Genomic DNA, 14,348 nt, shown 5'->3' with positions numbered 1-14,348 from the left:
AGACAAATATATTTTCCTTAGTCTTTGCTATAAAAGACAAATACAATCTGATAGCTAAAACTAGTGAGAAAAGGGATAAAAAATTAAGAGTAGAACAGGGAAAACAGATGAAGAGATACTTCAGTAAGTTAGATGCTGTCAGATCAGCCCAGACTAATCAAGATCATACTTAGGATAGGTAAGAACGTGATGTTGGCTTGTGCCATGAAGCCAGTTGAAGAATGCCAGACTCCAACGTCTCCAATGCCTGATTGCACTGAAATTTTGCTAACCTGTAATTTATAGCTACTTAAAACCAAATCAGTGAAATGATAAGAGTTTAAAATAATCTTTATTTTTAAAATTTATTTTTAACTCAAATCAGTCCAGTAAATAAGGTTTCTATCAATTATTCCCATGAACAGCCACATTGCATCAATAGATAGGACAGTTAACTGCAGTGCAAAGGACTCTAAAAGAATTAATTGAAATTCTCTCACACCCATTTTTCAGAACTTTTAGAGAATGGATGGAGTTCCAGAACAGCAAGAAGGCAAAAATTCAATGCCTGTCTTAAAAAGGTGAAAGAAGAGGACTTAAGGCATGACAGTCTTGTCCAATTAGTTTCAATTCCTGAAATATTCTTGAGAAAAACAAAACCTAAAAGATTTTTTTCTTTTTTTACAACAAGAAAATACATACTTAACAATATAGTTTTGTCATGAGCAAAACCTAGCAAGCCAATAAAATTTCTCCATCCACAGAAAAATAGTTTTTGAATGGGAAAGAAGCAGTGGGTGACATATAAAAAGAAGTTAATGACTTGTAATAAAAAGCTAAGGAAACAAATACTAATTTAAAATACTTTAAGGAAAAAACAAAATGTTTTCAAAAATTTGATGTAGAGACTAGTAATAAAAAAAAGGATATTATGAATGAGGCTCAGCAGGGGACCATCCTGGTTTGGTGAACTGGGTATTTTTCTTTCATTACTTGGACAGTGAAGTGGTCATCCATATTGAAATAGTAATTTTAAAAATCTCAGATGACAGTAAATTTGAGAGAAAGACAGGAAAAACATTCGTCCTTCCTCCATAGGTTTTACCAAAAGTAACAGGAAATTAAATTTAATTAAAGATGTGCACACATAAACATACATTTTAGTAGTTCTGAAGAATTCTTAATAACCATGAGTCAGTTCCGAAGCAGCTGAACTCACAATTACACCAACTTCAGTTTAGACGTGATTGTATGGCATCAACACATTGCAACAATAGCTCAACCAGAGCACTGGACTTAGACCTATATTTTGAAGTATATCCCGTTTTCTTCTTGTCTTCCTCTACCAGATTCTTTCCAAATCTGCATTAAACGATATGTAACAGAGAGCCACAGCCATAGCCTGGAAGATGATACTCAGTTCTGACCATCCCATCCTTTGAACGCTCTGTCCTACCAGTCCTTGGTGATTCTTGGTCGTAACTGCTGGGACGCAGCAAGCCAGCACTATCACCAGTATTAAATAACTGACAGCGTATTTCAGCTTGCTGGGATGTTATCAGTCAACTTTCTGGGGGCATGTGGCCATATGGAAGACACTGCACTCATCCCCCTTAGGTAGCTGAATACAGGCTGGACATTGCCTGCCCAGACATGAAGGCTTCAGGTTACCTTCACCCCCAACTCTTGTTCCTGTAGATGCCACTCCTCTACTTCAACTGGCAAGCTGATTTTTTTGTGTAGGCAGCACGATCAGTGAGGAGCTGTTATCACGGGGCACGGCAACTCATGCATCTTATGTTGCACAGACATTTTGGGCAGTACATCACCACGGAAGAGCAGGGCTCCTCTGCTGACGTTCTCCCTGCCAGAATGTAGTATCTGTGCCATAGGACCATCCCAGTGATAACTTAATGTCTTCCCCATGGGATCACCAGACACAGCCCAGATGGCTGTTGTGGGTGCTGGGCCAAAGCAGCCTGCAGGAGCAGACACAACTGCCACAATTGTGCTATAGGAACCCAGCAATATCAATGCCTTATTAGAGGCCCATGAGAAAAATATGAGTTTGGACTGATGAGCTGATGCCTATTTATTTGAGGCAGTATAGAATACATTGATTAAATGGTGACAATTTGCTTTTTATGCACTGAGAAACTTTATGGGTTTGGTTAATATAATAGCAAATAGAAAATACACTTTTAGGAATATACCTACAATTACGGAAGCACAGACACTTCAAAAACATTCTACGCATATACACTTCAGTGAAGAATTTAGGCGAGGCATCTCAGAATACAAGAGTAAATACATAAATTGATAGAATTTTGAAAAAGCAAGCTACTGAGACAGAGACATATATTATTATTCCTTATCACTGATGTAAAATATCAGCAAAACATCGAAAAAAAATTAAATATCTTCCTATTTTCTTGCATACTGAATTAAAGATGCACTTCACCTTCTAAGATGAATTGTTTCCGTGCATTTCCACGATCTGATTCTATCCTGATCTTGATCTTCCTCATCAGGCCATACAGAACAAGTAGAAGAAGAAAAAACCATTTCCCAATGCATTGGTTGTCAAGGTATTACAACCTACTGCTTCTGGATTTCATATCCAACTGTTTCCTACACACCCTCCATTGTTCTATCTTTGATGCATAGGTAGTGTGGTCAAATTAATGCTGCTATTGAAACCTAGAATTTTGCATTTCTCAAATGCAGCCCAAATATTGCACCTACAGCTTTTTTTTTTTTTTTTCCTTCTCCATTTCATTTCCTAGGTTCCTTTTAGGGCAAAAAAAGGAAAAAGTCCTTAAGGCAATATAAGCACTTAATCCAACTCAAATACTAAAGAGGACATAACCTTTTAAATCATCTTAAATATTTACGATGCCATAAGCTCTTAAACTTCCTGGAATACTTAGCCTTCCTTAAAACCTCACAGTACTCAAAGTCCCTAGAGCAACATAAGCACCTAAACTGCTTCAAATCCTTCCAAAGGACACAACCTTTAAACCAACGTTCAGGGTCTAATTTTTAGGAATATTTTTGTTTCTTCAGGCACAACTCTGCCTGGTTTTGTCCACAAATCAGGCAGCTATTTAAGTACTATTCACATGCTTCCCTTGACACAATACTTTCATCTGATGGAAGACACATGCACGGAAATGATGTAGAGCACCCTGCTACCCTGGGAAAGTCAACGCGGGTAACGGGAAGGATTCCCTTGGTCCTAAACCCAGCCAGCATTCAACTTAACTGAAAGAAAAGTAACAGAAACCCAAGAGAGTCACCAAAGCCTTCATAGCACCTTGTTCAGACCTTCAAGCAATGTCTCACAACGAATCAAGCCAAGTTCATAATATTTCACCATCAACTTGCAGTAGCAAATCAAGAAATTACAAAATTGACATCTGCAACAGCAGCAAATGCGATCTCTGGGTGGAACCCAGCAGTAAGTATTAAGAATAGAGCCAGTGTAAAAGCCACATTTGAGAAGTGATCAGCTAACACGTACACAACCAGACACTACTTCAGGACTTTCAATTCTTCAGGATGGTGTCAACCCTCATTCATCTTCTAACCTGATTTATCTTTTTAACAACTGTGTGGTGAACTTCAGTCACTCTGTTTCCTTCCTGCATAACCCTTTCAGATAGGTCTGGAGTGAGCAGAAAAACTATTCAGAGTAAAGTAGTCTTACTCACACAAGCTTGAGAGGCAAAGGTCCTTCTCCTTCCAGAATTTACTCGTTCAGGCTTTCAGTGTTTCCTACAGGCCAGGAAGGGAATTTCCCGTGTTCCTGTCTAAAGAGTATCTCATTTTTTTATTCCAAGAGTGAGTGCAGCATTAAGTGAAACATTAGTGCCACAGATGCTCTCAAGCAATGGGGAAAAATTACAAATGATTGGGGTATTTTAATTTTGAAATTCATGAAACACAGTAAATTGTAAGTCAGTCACGTTGCCTGTCCTTAGGAAGTAAATAAAGGTAAAGCTGTCCACCTTCAGAACACACTTAAAAACTCATATTTGCCAGACTTCTGCATGACAAGCAGTCACTGAATATATGCATCTGCAATTTTTTTATAAATTATTTTACATAAACCATAAGCTATTTCAATAAAAGTGTTTTATTTATCAATGAATAAAATATTTGAAATACACAGCTCAATGTTAGAAAAAATTACCGTTATGTTGATGTTTCAACATGTTGAAAATCTGAACGTTTGGGAATGCTCCTACAGCTATATGGCAAAGACTTAAAGAGGTTCAAAGAGTCCGTGTTTATGGTGAGCCTGGTGAGCAATTACAACATTGTACAAAACACTACAGAGTCCATTTTATCAATTTTTCCATTTTCTTTGTACCTTTACTGTCTTACCAATGAAATGCATCGATGTTCAAATATTTGATTACCTTACACTATAGTGGATGGTCTAATACTACTGGGATTAATGGGCATTTCATAACTATCTCCTTGTCATTCTAGTCTCACAACTGTTCTTTTTCTCTTTTTCCTTGGTCTATTTTATATATATTTACAAACTGCCAATTTCCTTACATCCCATGACACTCAGTTTCACCCATAAGCACAAAAAAAGGTGCAAAATTTTAAGCTATTTGAGTCAGTATGACTATTTTAAAAATAATGCAAATATACGTAGAATTTTAAATTATTAAACAGCAAGCTACAGTGGACACACATGTTGGCTTTTGAGTAATTCCTGAACATAGAATTTGGATTTTTACCTTTGGCATTTCATCTTACTGTTTCACAGTACGCTACCCAAGTAGCTATCTACTGGCTCAGTTTGAAGAGCACGGGAACGGGTAAGTCATTAACTCAGCGCCGTACGTAGTGTCATGGAAACAGAGTATTGACTGATGGGCCACAAGCGAAGACTTTGATAACTAAGAGCTCATAAATCATGGTGAAGTGTCCAGTGAAGAACTACAGATACCAGCATAGAGCAATCTCATTTACAAACACTGACTAGGACAGAAAAACACTAGAAATTTGCACAAGATTAGAAACCTGGGCAGAAATCAGAGAGACTTCGTTTAGAGAAGCAAACTAAATCTTCATCTTACAAGCAATGAGAACAGTAGTCCATACCACAAGTGATGCCCTGTCCAGTGAACTACCTCATCAATATCGCTGCTATCATCAACACTCTTCACTATGTGCCATACTAAATTCAGCACCATGTCCACATACTTCCATGTGTGCACGCACACGTGTGTATATGTACACACACCCACCCCCCCACACATAATTTGTTAGAATACTGAAGACGACAGAGATTTACAACGAAAAGATACTCAACTTTCAGCTTTCAGTATTAGCTTCCTTTTTCTTTTTTTTTTTTTTTTTTCCTATTGATAAACAAGCACTAACTTCGCTATTGCTTCATTTACCATATAACCACAGAAAAGGGACTTGAAAAGGACAGCCCTCCACACAGGTCATCTAGTTCTCCTCTTTAACATATCTTTTTAAAGCTTCCCTTAGAAAAGTGAACAGAGAAGGTGAGATCAAAAATTCAAAACGTCACCCTTTAAATGACATTTTAAATGGAAATAGTCTAGATAAAAACAACTCCTGCTTCAATACAGTTTTAAATATACAAAATAAAAATAGTCCACTGTCATGTAAGTACATGTGAATATCTGAAAACATTTTTTAGTTCCAGAAGAGACCTCTACAGTTACAGATTCTAATCCACTATCTGAGCAGAAAGTGAAAATATTACATTACTCACAGATAAGAAAGGGTTTGGTTGTTTTGGGGCTTTTTTACAGGGTTATTTTTCTGACAAGGATCCCTGTGGCCTTATTTAACTAAGAAAATTAGTCTACATTAGGAAATAGTGGAGCCAAACCAGAATGGCCTTGTACAGCAGGACAGCTGATGCCAAGCACTTTATACCCACACAACATGCTTCAAGACACTATTTTGTACTACTGCATACTTTTGTTCCATTTCTGGAGTGCTTGCCCTTGTCTAGCTTTATCGCCAGGAGTGTTCCAAGGCAAGCTGGTTTATCCTGATACTTCGGAAGTGCAATACTGATCTGAAGTTAAATACTTACAGAGCTTCTACCAAAGCCTCTTAATACTACGATGGTAACCATTTTCTAGTCTAGGTATAAGACCACATCATTTTAGTTTTGTACAGAAGTTTTTAAATATTTCTTTTGCTGTGGCAGATTTACATCTTTTGTCTCTTCAGACAACTATTTCCAGCCATATGCAGAGACTCAGCTTAACAAGCCAACTCCAGTATGGGAGCAACTCATTTCCAGACAATGAAGAGCTTTGGAATTTAGCTGTAAGGCTTCAAACCAAATTTCTCCAAAGACACAGGAGGTCTCAACTTCAAATTACCCAAAGGCTTCTTTTTCATCATGAATTTTAGAGGACTTTACAATAATGTATGCACGTTAGGGGATTTAGAACGATACACTTCAACATGCATGCACTAAATTATTGCAAAATCAATTAAAATGCATCTAGAAAAACTTGATCACAGTCACTGACTTTTGCAGCTGAAAAAAACAGAAGTACATCTTTTACTAACATATGGCTGGGGATTGCTCACTTGAGACTGCACAGTTTCAGACAGTTCATCTGGAGCCCATCTCCCCCATGTTCCACATTTTCATCAGAAACAAGAACTGAGGGATAATGACCTCTTGGGGGAAGGTTGATGACCTTGATTCTGCTCTCAATAACTGCCTCAGAAATCATTTATCGTATCTTGCAAAAATACAGGTATAAGATGCACCGAGAATCAAAGTACCATTTAACTGCTCCACTGAAGAGCTTTCTCCTTAAAAGACCTGATGACAGATCATTTTTTCCCCTGAGTAAAGACACCAGCTAAAACTGCGATTCTTTCTCTGTCAGAGTAAAATTAGGGGAAGGAGGTGGAGAGAAAGGGGATCACATTTTAGTTTTATTCCACTGATGCTGCTGCCTGTCACTAAGAGATGAAGGGCTGAAATCCCATCAGTCTGGATTTACAGATCTGAGGATGAAGAATTAGTATTTTTGTGTTTTTGCAGAAAACTCCTTGATGTATAGCTCCATTATTGAATGTGAACAGCAGCAGTTTAAATTTCAAATGAGGTTCTATTAGCATAACCCATACTTTGTTTCTATTTAAAAATATGATTTTAGCCAAAATTGTGTCAGTTGAGAACCTACACGTTTTCATTTGTTGCTACAGATAAAGAAGAGAAGCAGTTTTATATTTCGCTACCGCAAAATATGAGGTCTAGAATAGCATAAACATTAAAGAATACCTCTAAGATACTACTGCTATCTCCTTCAGCCAAAGGGACAAGGGGTGAGTGAATGGTCCATAGCAATGGTGCAGGAAAGGCCTTACACAGGCAGCAGTGCTGGTGGGGCAAACCCCAGTGTCGTTTACAGCTGTCTTTCCAAACCGATTTTCTAAAGAAGATTATTTAAAGACCCTTAAATTGCATTGTGGAGTAACCGTTTAATTAGCTTTGGTTTCCATCATGGATGTTTTCATCAAAATACGCTACACAACAGATGGTTTCTGCTCTTACTCTTTGCAACTACAGTGTTTGTGCAACTACTGTCTTGCCCTTGAAAAGCTGTTTGCGTTTAATGTATCTCATCCCGATGGTGTTAACACATATAAATATGCTGGTTTTCTGACATATACATGTATCAGTATATCAGAACTCATGAAACTGTTACTCTACGTGGCCAGGTTCCAACTGTACTGTGTTTGCATAGTGCTATCTGCTGTAATATTACAGAGCGCTTCAAACTGTACAACAGCCAGGTGACAACTGTATTCATTCCAGGTATCTGAAGTTAACCCTTTTCATGCAAAGCAGTCAAAAACCTCATCTTCACTGTGGAGCACAGTCAAGATCCAGGCACGATCCCCACACAGCTTAGGGGACAAGGGGACGCACGTAACTCAAGGGCAGAACCCAGAGACCCAGCAGCCCAAGCCGACTACCACTGCAAACAGCCAGACCTTTTGGGACTGTTTTGGGGTTGGGATGCTTGTGCTGGACTTACTGTTTCCCTGTGGCAAGTCAATCCATTTCTCTATGCCTTGGCATCTCCATGTTGAAAGTATTCATCAGGATATGTATGACTGAAGCTTCCTGAATTACCGGTGTGCAGCAAAGGCATGGTGACCAACACAGAGCAAAAATGGTATGGTATTTCTGCAGTCAGCCCACCTGATGATTTAAGTACTCTCAGCAGGGTTCCACGGGGGGTTAGGGTTAGAGTGATACTTAATTCATTAATGTTTTCTATAAAGTTCTTTGAAATCTTCAGATGAAATGCAGTGTATTATTACTATTATCATATATGTCATGACTTGTGCCCCAAATGATCTCACCATACATTGTTAACTGTACACAAGAATCCCTTCGTTACCATTCAAGTGCTTCTACCTCTGAAACATAACACTGTAGCTGTTTACCAACAGACAGCAACCCTATAAAAACTTTTACTGATCTTATATGAAGAATACTGTGTTCCATTACAAATGCATGTTTCATACCATTTCCAGTTCCTGAACAGCTCAATGCCAGGGCACCGCAACTTCATGCAGGAGGACACCAGAGTCTGTGAAATCATCATTTCAGAGAAGGGCATCTGCTTAGCCGGCATCGTTATTGAGCCTATCACACATCTCTCACTCCCTTATACCACAGGAAAGATAACTCATACCAAACTAATATGGCTGCATCTCTCACAAAGTAAAAAAATTAAGAAAATTGGCAGAATGGGCATAAGATCCAATTAATCGATGCTGTCAACCAAGTATTCAGGAATCTAACCATCCAAAATCCACTAGAGATAAGAGCTTATATAGGCTGAAGAAATGAAGACATGCTGTTAAAAACTTTTCCTTCTTCTCTTGCCTGCTTTGCAACTTGAGAAAAGATGCATAGCACACAGGTAGTTTTTAAAAAAACTATCAATACATATTTATACTTCCTAAAAATGCCTGCAACAAACAAAACATCTTTCCCTTTCCCCCTATCTGAAACTCCACGTTGTCTTTAAATTTTGAATCCACCAACCGTGCGATGGGAACTTGATTCGCTACCTACAACAGAATGGGACTGGCCACATGGAAATTCCTATTATTAAAAAAAAACACCTGATTTAGCTGCCCATGTTATGGGCAATTTTTGCTCTGTTAATTTTGATGTAGTCAATAATGACTTTCTTTACTGGATGTTCTTCAGGTTTCTATACTCAGATTCACTCACTGGACCCTGATATTCTCAGGCTGTTGGATATACTCAGTTTGAAATCTCTAAGAGGGTCAGGACAAAATGTCAATCATAAAACAAAATTTATAGTTTGATAAAAATATACACAGTTCTTCACTACTCAAACATCCTCTGTTTAGTGGCACCTTGGCTGAACCACCCTTTTCATTTTCTCAAAACTAGGGTTCTTTTGGTGGATTTTTGTGATAATGCATAAAATGCCATTCAAAACTAAATATTCTTAAAAGTAGCAGAAGGATAGGAATATTACAAATTCAACTCAAATAAAGTCAGACAATTGTGAAAAAAAAAAATCAAGCCTGTAAAACTTATATCAACCACATAAAGAGCCAGATTGTCAGCTTCAGTGAAGTTCTGCGGATTTAGCAGTGAGAATCTTGGCCAGCGAGTACTGATATGACAGCATTTCTAAGGGAAATATTTTGTTCATGTTTATAGTACAAGGCTTACTGATACTGAGACACAAACACTGGTGAATGCTATTTTGTGCAAATATTTTATATATATACACATATATATATGTAAAGAGAAAATACCTTAAAATTATTTTATTAACATGCGATTGCCTACCTTCTCTAAGCACTTTCCTTAGGCTATTATGCAAGTACTCTTAAAAAAAACACAAATCACTTCCTCAGGTCAAATGTAGATTTAGATTCCAGGAGTCAGGTATTCTCTGTAGTTTTATGCTATTATACATGCCGTTTGCGACTATGCAACACTTAACTCACCACATCTTAAATAACAATGAAAAGATGGAGACAAAAATGAGAGATACATCCCAGCTGCAAAAAGTAATGTTCAAAACAAAATTAAAAATGAAGGAAAATTTGATAAACCCCAATGAGGTTAATCAATCAGCTGTAAGTGGAAGTACAGAAATAGTTTACCATAACGAACACGTGCATTTCTTCTACAATAGGACAAGTACAGTATTGAGACCATCTCTGAAGTATATTCTACTGTTGTCCATTGTTTCATCACAGTGATGTTAAAAACACAAATGGAGTAAGTCTAGCCATCCAAGTTAGCAATTCAAATACATAGCAATTAGCCACAAAAAGACATCTAATAATAAGTTACACTACAAGTTCTGTGTCATACACCTGTTTTTTAACTAAAAGCAAATAGAAAAAACTTATGTTCCTTTTCATGTCTCTTAGAGCTGTTCAACTACTTGATGGCAAGGAAGTGCTCCCCACATACAGCCCTTGCCTGGCAATACTGGAACCGAAGAAGGTGGTATGTTATCATCCTATGTTAGGTGATGTAGTTGCCATTACTCAAATATATGCAGCAGTTGATAGTACAAAGAAATCTACGATACTTCAATACAAGTAGAAAGAAGCATTTCATCATAATCTCATCTAATAGAACACATTATCAATATTAGTTGATAGTAATCTTTTTCAAATTGGAAAGTAATCCAATTGCTTGCTTTTAAAAATTAGCTAAAAGTGCATTTTCGTCTGTTGTATTAGCAACAATATTGTCTATTATTGCAAGCCATAGTAAAGCAACTATGCTAGAATCTCATGATACATCCCTTTTGCTATCTTAACTAGAAATTAGTAATGACATAAGAGTTGAAACATTTGTATTTCTCAAGCCACAGACAAAATACGAGAAAAAAAGCCTCAAAATCTATTGACATTTCATAGGTAATACTAAAATGGCATTTGAAGAGTAATTTTTTAATGGTTACATAAAATGGCTAAGCAAAATGGAAAATGTCCTTTTAATAAGCTCATGAGTATCAGCATAACCACAAAGAAATAATTTTTCAAAGAATTTTATTTACTCATGGGAAAGCAATATTTTGGCAATGTCAGTGGTAAAAATCCTGCCTCTTAAGTCTCACATAAAGTCACATGAGATGGAATTTATCTGCCTCAACATTTAACAGAAAAGTTAGATGTCTAAATTTGTGCTGGTCACCTTAGGCTTCTTTTATTGTCAGTCACAAGAAGCAGGCATCTCCAAAGGATGATTCCTCTCAAGACAGACATAAAAGGAGGCTATGGGAATCCTCCCCTGGAAGCCTCCATCTCTCTTCACTGACTAAAGACGTCTAAAGTGACCAGCTCAGATTTACACCACCTATGTTTTACATGGCTAATGTCAGGAGAAATTAATCCCACTCTTGACATTCTTCTCAAAAAGTACATGGGAAAAGTAAGCGTCAGATGCAGAAAAAGAGAATTCTCAACTAGCATAAAAATCAAAATAGACTGTCCCAGAAAAATTAAAAAAACAAGACCCTTTTGTGAAAATAACAGGGGATCTGTGCATGCCATACAGTGTTTGATCTCCAAGCCACGACAGACTCAATCATTTCTAGGAGCTTAAGAATATACAGAGAATATTTTCAGAATATGCTGACAAAGTAATATGCCTCTTCTGATTATGAGTAAGCAGCAATTTTCAAAAGCTTTGTAATTCACTGCAATAAGGATAGACGTTCAGAGGCATGGCAAAAGACCCCATTAAAGCTTCACTTTCAAATTTCAAGTCCTTGCTCAAAAGCGAATCAGAGAGTTCCTAGACCTTTTTTTAGAACATCTGGGGTTTTTTTTCCATTTTCAGAAATGATACACCCATCTCACGGAAGCTTTTGCAAAGGCATGCAGCCTACAGCAAAACTGTGGACAGAAAATGTCTGCCAAACTAATAAAAGTTGAAAATCAAGAATACTGTCATTTGTGAAGAGAGAGTTCCTTTTTCCTAAGTATTTCAAAATACAAGGAAGCCCCTGATTCACACATTTGTAGAAGATGAAAGACTATATTGTTAAGTCTCACTGTAAATTTGCCCGGTTTTTACATGTTTACATTGGCATCCACTTGAATTATGGACTGTCCCAGAATGGCCATTTGCAAGTACCTGAAAACAGAGCTTATAATGAAACTGCTAGGCTGCTTCATAGGTCTCATTGACCTTTGACAAGACTTCAGGAAGACAGCTCTTTCTACAGTGGATTAATGGATCTCTTCTCCAAGGCTTTGTCCCTAGTTTTGTCTTTTTTTTTTTTTTCCAAACAGCAAACAATACTAAAAATGTACCTTCCTTTCCATGGATCAAGTGAAAGAGATACTCGTTTTAAACATCTAAAACCCCCATCATGTGACTGTCCACATCACGTGAAATATGGTGTTAATTCATAGCTAAAAAATATTTTCACAGACTTCGGTGTGATTTTCATAATTATATTCACAAGACTTTAAATATAATTTAACACATTTTAGAAAGCTCACAACTTCTGCCATCTCTCATCTTTAGCCAAAACTTAACTAAAAGCCTAAACTGAACAGCGAAATACATCAAAATAGGAAAAATTAAATTAATTAAAAAATTGAAATATAAAATAAAATAGCAGAATCTTGTCTGATTTTGCTTACCTATAAATATGCCCAGTATCATAGAACAGCTGAGGTTGGAAGGGACCTCAGGACAACATCTAGTCTAAACCCCTGCTCAAGCAGGGTTAGATGCAGCAGGCTGCTCATCACTGTGTCCCGTTGGGTTCTGAGTATCTCCATGGACGGAGACTCTACAGCCTCTCTGGGCAATCTGATCCAGTGTTTGACCATCCCCATGGGAAAGAAGGTTTTTATATTCTGTTTAAATAGAATTTTCTGTATTCATTTTGTACCCATTGCTTCTTACTCTGTCACTGGGCACCAAGGAGAAGTCTGGCTCAATCTTCTTTACACCCTCCCATCAGGTATTTAATGTGAGAATGAAATGATATTCAGTATTCTACTGTTCGGGAGAGGCAAAGATCTTGTGACTAAATTAGTCCAACTGCTAATCATATGATATCACCCAACCCACACATGATGCTTGGTGCTATACAAAATCAGGCTAGCATTTTTAAGATTCAGAAATTACGTATGTATATATGAATTATACAGTACCATGCCAACACTATAAATTACTATAAGACACCTGCTTACTTGCTAGCCACTTGTGACCATTTCCTGGTTTTAGAGATTTGAATTTTAATTTATAAATGATATAAAGGACCCTGCACTACCACAGGGTGAAATGCACAACAAAACAATAGTCCCCACATTAGATAATAAGTAAGGGTGCCTCACTCAAGTTTTTCCACTTTTATAAATGGCAGAGCACCAAAAATATCTACAAGGTCTGAGACTATAGCTCATCAAGCAATTTAAGCTGCAGAAACCAGCACAGCTGCCAAAAGAAGCTATCGTGCACTCCCCCATACTTTAGGCTGTGAATTCCCACCCCTATCACCCTTTGTACCAGTCGCAGCCCTCCAACAGCCATATGGGAGAAGACTGGGATAAACCCAGGTGAAAACAAAACTATACAAACAATTGGTTAATTTCAGCCAGATCCATTCTCCAAATTTATGAACAGCTACACATGCTGAGGGAGAAAAATATAGGGAGGGGAAAAGCAGCTGGCACTACTTCTTACACAGACATGCCAGCTGAAAGGGTTGACAACACTTAGGTTAAAGCTAAGTGGTCAATGGAGAGGCACAAGCTACACTTTTATTATTATTATTAATTTTTACCTGATAATATTTTTAATATATATATACACACACATATATATATACACATGCATATATATATACATACATACATGCATAATAATTATTAAAATTACAATGCATAATACTGAATTCCCTAGCCGTTACTTTTAGGATGAGCTGGAGATGCCTCTGGAGATGCCTGCTTCTCTCCTGAGGCCCAACCTAGGATGACTAACAGAGATTCAGCTGCTTAGTTTCTATGTATCTAAATTAACTCAGATCTAGATGAGTTGAAAACGTTTGAAAAACAGGTATGTGACTATTACAGCACTTCATTCCCATCTACAACTGCCAATTCCCATTTACAATTCCCAATAGCAATCGCTACTTGGAAAAAAATAAAATGTAACATAGCTTACCATCACACAAACATAGGAGGAGTTTGTATTTTCTGTATGGTCCACAAATTTCTTCCTAAGCTTATTCTACATCTACAAGCAACACGTTTCAGTGATGTGGCACTGTGTTCCTCCCACAGAGCACATA

At 37.3% G+C, this 14,348-nt stretch overlaps 1 protein-coding gene across 1 annotated transcript in view; it reads right to left on the bottom strand.

The window, feature by feature from the left end:
- The window catches only part of FOXP2 (forkhead box P2), a 392,766-nt gene that overhangs the window by 363,847 nt on the left and 14,571 nt on the right, over window positions 1-14,348 (bottom strand). Inside the window, exon 2 of the mRNA XM_080391001.1 lies at window positions 8,055-14,293. The gene's annotated coding sequence lies outside the window, so the exon portion shown is untranslated. The remainder of the gene's footprint in view (window positions 1-8,054; window positions 14,294-14,348) is intronic.

This window comes from Falco punctatus (assembly GCF_963210335.1).
Source record: "Falco punctatus genome assembly, chromosome: 6".
Lineage (NCBI taxonomy): Eukaryota > Metazoa > Chordata > Aves > Falconiformes > Falconidae > Falco > Falco punctatus.
The sequence above is the reverse complement of the archived record's forward strand: the minus strand, read 5'-3'. Positions and strand labels throughout refer to the sequence as shown.